Raw genomic sequence first — 7001 nt, forward strand, 5'->3', positions numbered from 1 at the left:
TGATACAGATCTTTGTAATCGTATATTTTATATATATATCGTATATTATATATAAGCAGACGTAAGTAATAATTACTGTTTTTGCATTTGCATTATGTAAAATTTGTCTTATTTTAGATATACCAATAAATTTAAAATATTCGAGAAGATATGATGGGATTAGCTATTGGTGCTCATGGTGCAAATATATTCAACAAGCGTGAAAAGTTGATGACATTACAAATATCGTTAGAAGAAAATTCATGCACATTTAAGACATAATATAGAGAGGTAATTATAAAAATTATATTATTGCTTGTATTATTTCAAAGAGTATTATTTTATAAAAGTTTACTGACTGTTTTTATCTAAAATGTATATACATATTTGTATATGTATATGTTGCATTATATTGAGCTGGTACTATCAGATTTCTTTCTCAATCACAGACGCATGAAGCTGTTAAAAAAGACTGATTTATGCTGGAATACAGCGATAACCTAGAAATAAATAGATAGTGACAGTCGTGACCATCGCCGCGTGATAGATATAGTGATATAGTGAAATATATATTGACGGCAGGGAGCTGATGCCGATTTTCTTTAAGAAGGAAGGTGTATCCAAAATCGCACACGTACGTATACATATATGCTGTCTTGTAAAAGTTGTAAAAGTTAGGAGAACGAGAAAGTGATCTGTATCTATGTGCACGTTGTGACAGGCACTATCGCGTAATAAAGATTTCTCCGAAGTATGTTTAAATTGTACTTTACTTTCGTTAACTTAAATGCTTTGAATGTACAATCTCGCGTCTTCAAAATATAATAATTCTCATTGTCAGACACTGTTGAGGCATAATTGTCTAGCACAAAAGGTCCTCTTGTGCTAGATGATACGAATTGCTACAGAGTGCCTCTAATTGTAAGAATCTCTTCTCCTTTACCCCTTCTTTCTTCCCCCAATCCCGAATTTACACTATTGCGTGGTTTGTATTGTGTGTCATTACCTATTATAAATGTCCTCTTTTTCTCTCGTTTTCTCACGCAGGAACATTTTATATTCAACTACGTGGTATACAATTTTGCCGCTATATATTGACCGCAGGAAGCTGATACCGAAGAGATCTTTAAGAAGGAAGGTGTATCCAAAATTGCACATGTATGTACTTATATGCTGTCTTGTAAATTGTAAAAGTTGAAAAGAACGAGAAAGTGTTCTGTAGCGCAATTTGTATTGTAGGCAAGTTTTTTATGCTAAAATATTTGTGAATTGAGTCCCTATTATCCATTATGATATAATTTTTATCAACAATATTAGAGGAGTAACGAAAATTAATTTTATTAAGTATTCAAAGCAATTGAGAGTTTTTAGCATTATTTCCATTTTCTCATAATATGCTTAAAAAATATTGCAGGGGACTTGTGAGTTATGCGAAGCAATTGATACTATTAAGGTTCATTGGTCATATGAAGTTTGCACACGTCAAGCTTGACATCCTAAAGATCACAATGCATTCTGAAAACGATACCGTGCAGGTTCGTTGGCGTATACGTGGTGTCATCACAGGCTGGAAGGTATTTTCTGTGTTTTGGAAGTAAAATTTGGAAAATACAACATGTCATAAAATAAGCGCTAACCAGAAAATGTAAGTGTAATCAGTGCTCTAAACATTCCTTTTAATCTATACTATTATATAAAATTCTTACGGGTGGTGTATGTTTGAACGTTAATAACTTGAAAACTATTGGACCGAATTTTTACCACAAGTACATGAAATAGGGCTAGAATTTTCCGGGGAGTGCTATAGAGTGTGTAGTTTTTCATTACCAATTTTCTGGAAATCGATTTTTTTAATTTTTCTAATTCTTACGGGTAAAAGAATTTAAAAAATCGGTTTTCAGAAAATAGATAACGAAAAACTATACACTCTATAGCACTCCCCGAAAAATTCTACCCCTATTTTATATGGTTTTAATACAAATTCGGTTCAATAGTTCTTAAGTTAAAAACGTTTAAACATACACCACCCGTAAGAATTAGAAAAATAAAAATAAAACGTTATTAACTTAATAACTATTGGACCGAATTTATATTAGAACCATATAAAATAGAGGTAGAATTTTCCGGAGAGTGCTGTAGAGTGTATAGTTTTTTGTTATCTATTTTCTGGAAACCCATTTTTTTAATTTTTTTAATTCTTACAAGTGGTGTATGTTTAAACGTTTTTAACTTAAAAATTATTAGACCGAATTTGTATTAGAAATTAGAACCATGTAAAATAAGGGTAGAATTTTCAGGGGAGTGCTATAGAGTATATAGTTTTTCGTTACCGATCTTCTGGAAACCGGTTTTTCTAATTTTTTTAATTCTTACGCGAAATAATTGATCGAATCTCGGAGAGGGAGAGGGAGAGGGGGAGGGAGGGAGAGAGAGAGAGAGAGAGAGAAAGAGAGAGAGAGAGAGAGAGAGAGAGAGAGAGAGATTTTGATTTGATTTGATTTATATTTATGCCCTAGTCGAGACTTTAGGCAAATCTTGCCTACAATAATATATAAAGACCGCAGAATAATACATAGCAAAAATAAATAAGAATAGAATTAAAATAAAAGAAAAATACAAATAAAAATGAACAATAAAAGAAAGAATATACATACAAGAGGAACATAAACGAACAAGAAGTCGAACAAGAGAGAGACCCGGTATTGAGCATAACTAATTACATTTACTCTCTCACCTATGCGACGACCTGCCCGTGAATCATAGTTCAATCATAAATGAACAACTTAACTAAACTTAAACTTAAACTTAAACTAGACCCGGACTGAAGGTGGCTCTGCAGTTGAGCCCTGATCGCTGTTTAACTCGAGTGAAAAAAGGTAATTATAAAGCTTATTCTTGAATTCGGTGACTGAAGAGGACGACACAATCTCAGCGGGAAGGGAGTTCCACAAGTAAATACCGGCCAGGTGGAAGGACCTTCGATACGACTCCGTTCTGTGGTTAGGTATGACAAAAGTTTGTGGAAGTTCCAACCGTGACGAACGTCTAATTAAGGGATCAGATCTGATAAAGATCTCGGAGAGATAACTGGGAGACATGCCTTTAGATATCTTATACATCTCTGCTCCCAGAAAATAACGACGTCGATTTTTCACTGACAACCACTTTAGACGATGCCGATAAGGCGTGATACGTTCGTCCCTCCTTAAATTAAAGATAAACCGTATAGCACAATTTATGAGTCTTTGTAATTTCAAGTTGAGTTCATCGGTAAGATCATTATAGACCAGGGAACAATAATCTATTAAAGGCCAAATCAGCGTAGTCACAAGTTTGACACGCAGTTGATATGATAGAGAGTTTTTGTGGAACTTAAGTTTGTGTAACGTGAAATGCACTCTCTTGGATACATGGTTGACGTGGCTCTTCCAGGACAAATCTGAGGTCATTATAACACCCAGATTTCGAGCCTCAGTAACGAACGGGATGGTGGTGCCGTTTACCGCGATAAGAGGCAGATTGTTAAGATCAATCTGCTTGACATACCGCCTGCCTCCCAGTATTAAGACCTTAGATTTATGGAGATTAAGCGACAACCCATTCACAGCCGCGAATTCTGCGATAACCCCCACGTCATGCGCCACCAGCCGCAGACCGACGTTCAGTTCACTCAAGAAGCACTTGCGATAGATTTGCGTGTCATCGGCAAAAATTATGCGCTCCGTAAATCGAAGAAAAGCACCGATATCATTAATAAATAAGGAAAATAGGAGCGGTCCAAGAACTGATCCCTGCGGGACACCTGCGGTAACGAACAACCAATCCGAGAAAACGCCCTCCAAGTCCACGACCGCCTGAGATCGACCAGTGAGATACGAGAAGATCAATTTAAGGGCAGAATCAGAAAATCCCAATTTCCTTAGCTTTGTTAGCAATAAAAAATGAAAGACTGTGTCGAAGGCTTTACTAAAATCAAAGAGGACAAGAATGAGAACCTCGCCCACATCGACCGCGCTCCTAATGTCATGAGCTATTCGAAGAAGAGCAGTTTGGGTAGAATAACCCTTGCGATAACCTGATTGACGATCGTCAAGAATATTATTAGAAGTAATGAAATTGACGATCTGACGGTGCATAATCCTCTCGAAAACTTTGGAAATCTCACACAGGTTCGTTATAGGCCTTGTATCTGAAGGAGAGCCTGGTGACTTGATTTTGGAAAGTGGGCGCACAATAGCTCGCTTCCAGGACGATGGAAAATGACTCAAACTGAGACAGTGATTAAAGAATGATACTAACAGATTTCCTATGTGAGGCAGGGCCAAGGCAATGACAGATTGCGGCAATTGATCGCAGCCAGAGGCGCGAGAGGAAGATGATGAACCCATCGCCGAACTTAGACTATCGAATGTTATATGAGAAAAACTAAATAATGGTTCATCAGGCACTATAGATGCAATGATGTTGGAAAACTGTGATTGAGTGCAGGAAGGATAGCGATTAGAGATAGAAGCGTAGTAAGTGTTTAGTTCATCTCGTGTGAAAAAGTCTAATGGTGAGGAAAGGGGTGATTCAATTAGACCGAGATTGGACAGCTCGCGCCACATCCTGGGCGGATCAGAAATTGTGCGCAACCTGTCCAAATGGAACTGCTCTCTGGCCCTCCTCAATTCGAGCGTAAGATTGTTTCTGAAGAGTCTATAAATTTGAAAATCCAGCAAATTGCCGGATCTGCGCGCGTTATTATAAAGCCGGTTCCGATGTCTAATTCCACTCCTAAGGGCGCCCGTGAGCCAAGGCGCCAAAGGACGGGTCACACGAAAAGTGCGGATCGGAGCATGCAAATCTAAGCTAGCAGTGAAGTCATTGGTGATAGTGTTTAAAAAATCGTCAACGTCCGCCTCGCCAACACTCATTTGGCTTATATCATGCGCAAACGATGATGACAATTTGGAGATGAGTGTTCCGATAAATTCTTCTCCTTGAAAGTTCCTATAGCTACGCCGAACCAAGGTTCTATCTGAGAACGACGGAACCTCGAATGAATAAGTTAATTCAATGAGGTCATGGCCATTGATGAAGGAAGCATCGGACTTACTGAATGACAATACCTTGTCTAAGCTATCGACAATAAAGACGTCAAGCCATGAGTCAGAGAAACCAGTGTGAAAGGTCGGCTGCGATTCGACTATGTTAAGAGACAATTGAGAAACCATGTCACGTAGGTGATTTGATTCATATGTTGAGGTAAGGAGATTACAGTTCAAGTCACCGGTAACAATGATGTTTTTATAACTATGAGAAACTCGAGTTAGCACGTCGACATAATCGTTAAAATTCCTACCCCTCGGTCTACGATACATGGTGGTAAGCAAGAGAGGCTCGCGTGTGTCATCCCGAATATCAAGAACAAGGTACTCCGGTGCATTCGAGAAGGCGGAAGGCGATGACGCAAGAACACGCGCCCTCAGCGATTCATGTATATAACACGCCACGCCACCCCCCTGCCTGCCCTCCCTATCCGCGCGTAACAAATAATAACCGTTGATTCTCACTAAATCATCCGAAATATGCGAGTGAAGCCAGGTCTCAGAGATAGAAATGATGTGAAAGAAGTTAGACGCTAAAAAGACCTGGATAAACTCGAGATGGGCAGGAAGGGAGCTGGCGTTAAAATGAGCAATTCTAAGGCGACCGCGCGAAGCCACAGCAGGACCAGGGCCCGCATCCACCACCTCCGGTCAGTGAAGTTCTGCCAGATCGGACTCAGAAGTTATAAGTATAGGAGGCTGACCCTGGTCCCTACGAACAAAAATTTGGCCGTCCCTGCTCCACACATACTTAAAAGCAGATTGCTTAGCCTTGACTCTGGCCCGGCGCAACAATTTATACATGTCAGTAGGAAGGAGTTCATTAATAAATATTTTACCAGGAATGTTTTTAAAGAAAACTTCCTCAATGGATAAACCACTCCTCCGACGCATGACCCGCAGAATATAGTCGCGAACCTCACGCGACTTGAGTACAACAATGATTGATTTTTTTGCGCCGCGGCCATGAGAATCGGGGATAGAAGTGGAGGCCGGCCCGTCGCCAAGCGCCGCAGACGCGCCCGCCACGACATCACGGGTCTCAAGAACGTCCGCAGAAAGTCGAGCAATATCAAGGGCAAGAAAAACGCTTTTAACAAGCTCACTCGACTTTTCCGTGAAGTAGCCTGGAATGCCCGAGATTATGATGTCAGACGTTCGAGAGACACGCGATGCCGCAGACGAACCGTGGCCTGACCGCTGAGAGCCACACAAATGCACGCCCCCAGCCTCCAACGCCGCAATTCTCTCTCCTTGATCAGATACAGATTTTACAAGAACGGGTAATTGATCAAGTTTACGCGCAAAGTCAGCATTCACGGACTCCTGAAGCTCGATGAAAGCAGTGATCCTCCTATCGGACTCGTCAAACCTAGCCGTGAATTTTTTGTCAGATTCTTCGAGTTTCCGCAGGATCGACTGCAACAATGCATCCGTTGACGATTGCGCGCCAGGGGGGGCGATACCCCCCGCACCCGGAGATGCAGTGCCGCGAGATCCATGCGCATCCCTGGGCGTAAGCGGCATGGTCGACAGCCCTGACTTACAGCAATCACTGGCCGCCCTAATGACGAGATACGCTTTTACGCAGCCCGGGTGAAACACACGCTGACACTCCGCACACGATTCCGCCGAGCCGGCAATAGTTTTGGCACACCTGCTACACGTGCGCTGCATAGGCGCAGCCAACCTGCTCCAAGAATTCCCACTGGTATCGATTGTCGACTATCGATCGACACTCGAAATCGATCGCACGCAAGTCGGCCAATCAAATTGTAGAGAGCAGTATCGCACACAGGTCAGCCAATCGAATCGCAGAGAACAGTATTAGCTCGCCGAACAACAGAGTACACGTGGATCGCAATAAGTGCTACTCCACAGCATGCACACTCCAAGAATACGGTGTAGAGAAGAGTAGATATAGATAGCAGG

General features: G+C 41.0%; 1 long non-coding RNA gene across 2 annotated transcripts in view; it reads left to right on the forward strand.

The window, feature by feature from the left end:
• LOC112465027 overlaps positions 1 to 1634 on the forward strand; it is a 1930-nt gene extending 296 nt beyond the window's left edge. The window contains exons 2-5 of one of the 2 annotated variants that reach the window (XR_003041973.1): positions 118 to 270; positions 429 to 613; positions 1027 to 1141; positions 1394 to 1634. This is a non-coding gene — a long non-coding RNA (uncharacterized LOC112465027). The remainder of the gene's footprint in view (positions 1 to 117; positions 271 to 428; positions 614 to 1026; positions 1142 to 1393) is intronic. The other variant, XR_003041974.1, reaches the window with a different exon arrangement.
• The last annotated feature ends 5367 nt before the right edge of the window (positions 1635 to 7001 follow it).

Source organism: Temnothorax curvispinosus, unplaced genomic scaffold (assembly GCF_003070985.1).
Source record: "Temnothorax curvispinosus isolate PA1 unplaced genomic scaffold, ASM307098v1 QBEX01014839.1, whole genome shotgun sequence".
Taxonomy (NCBI): domain Eukaryota; kingdom Metazoa; phylum Arthropoda; class Insecta; order Hymenoptera; family Formicidae; genus Temnothorax; species Temnothorax curvispinosus.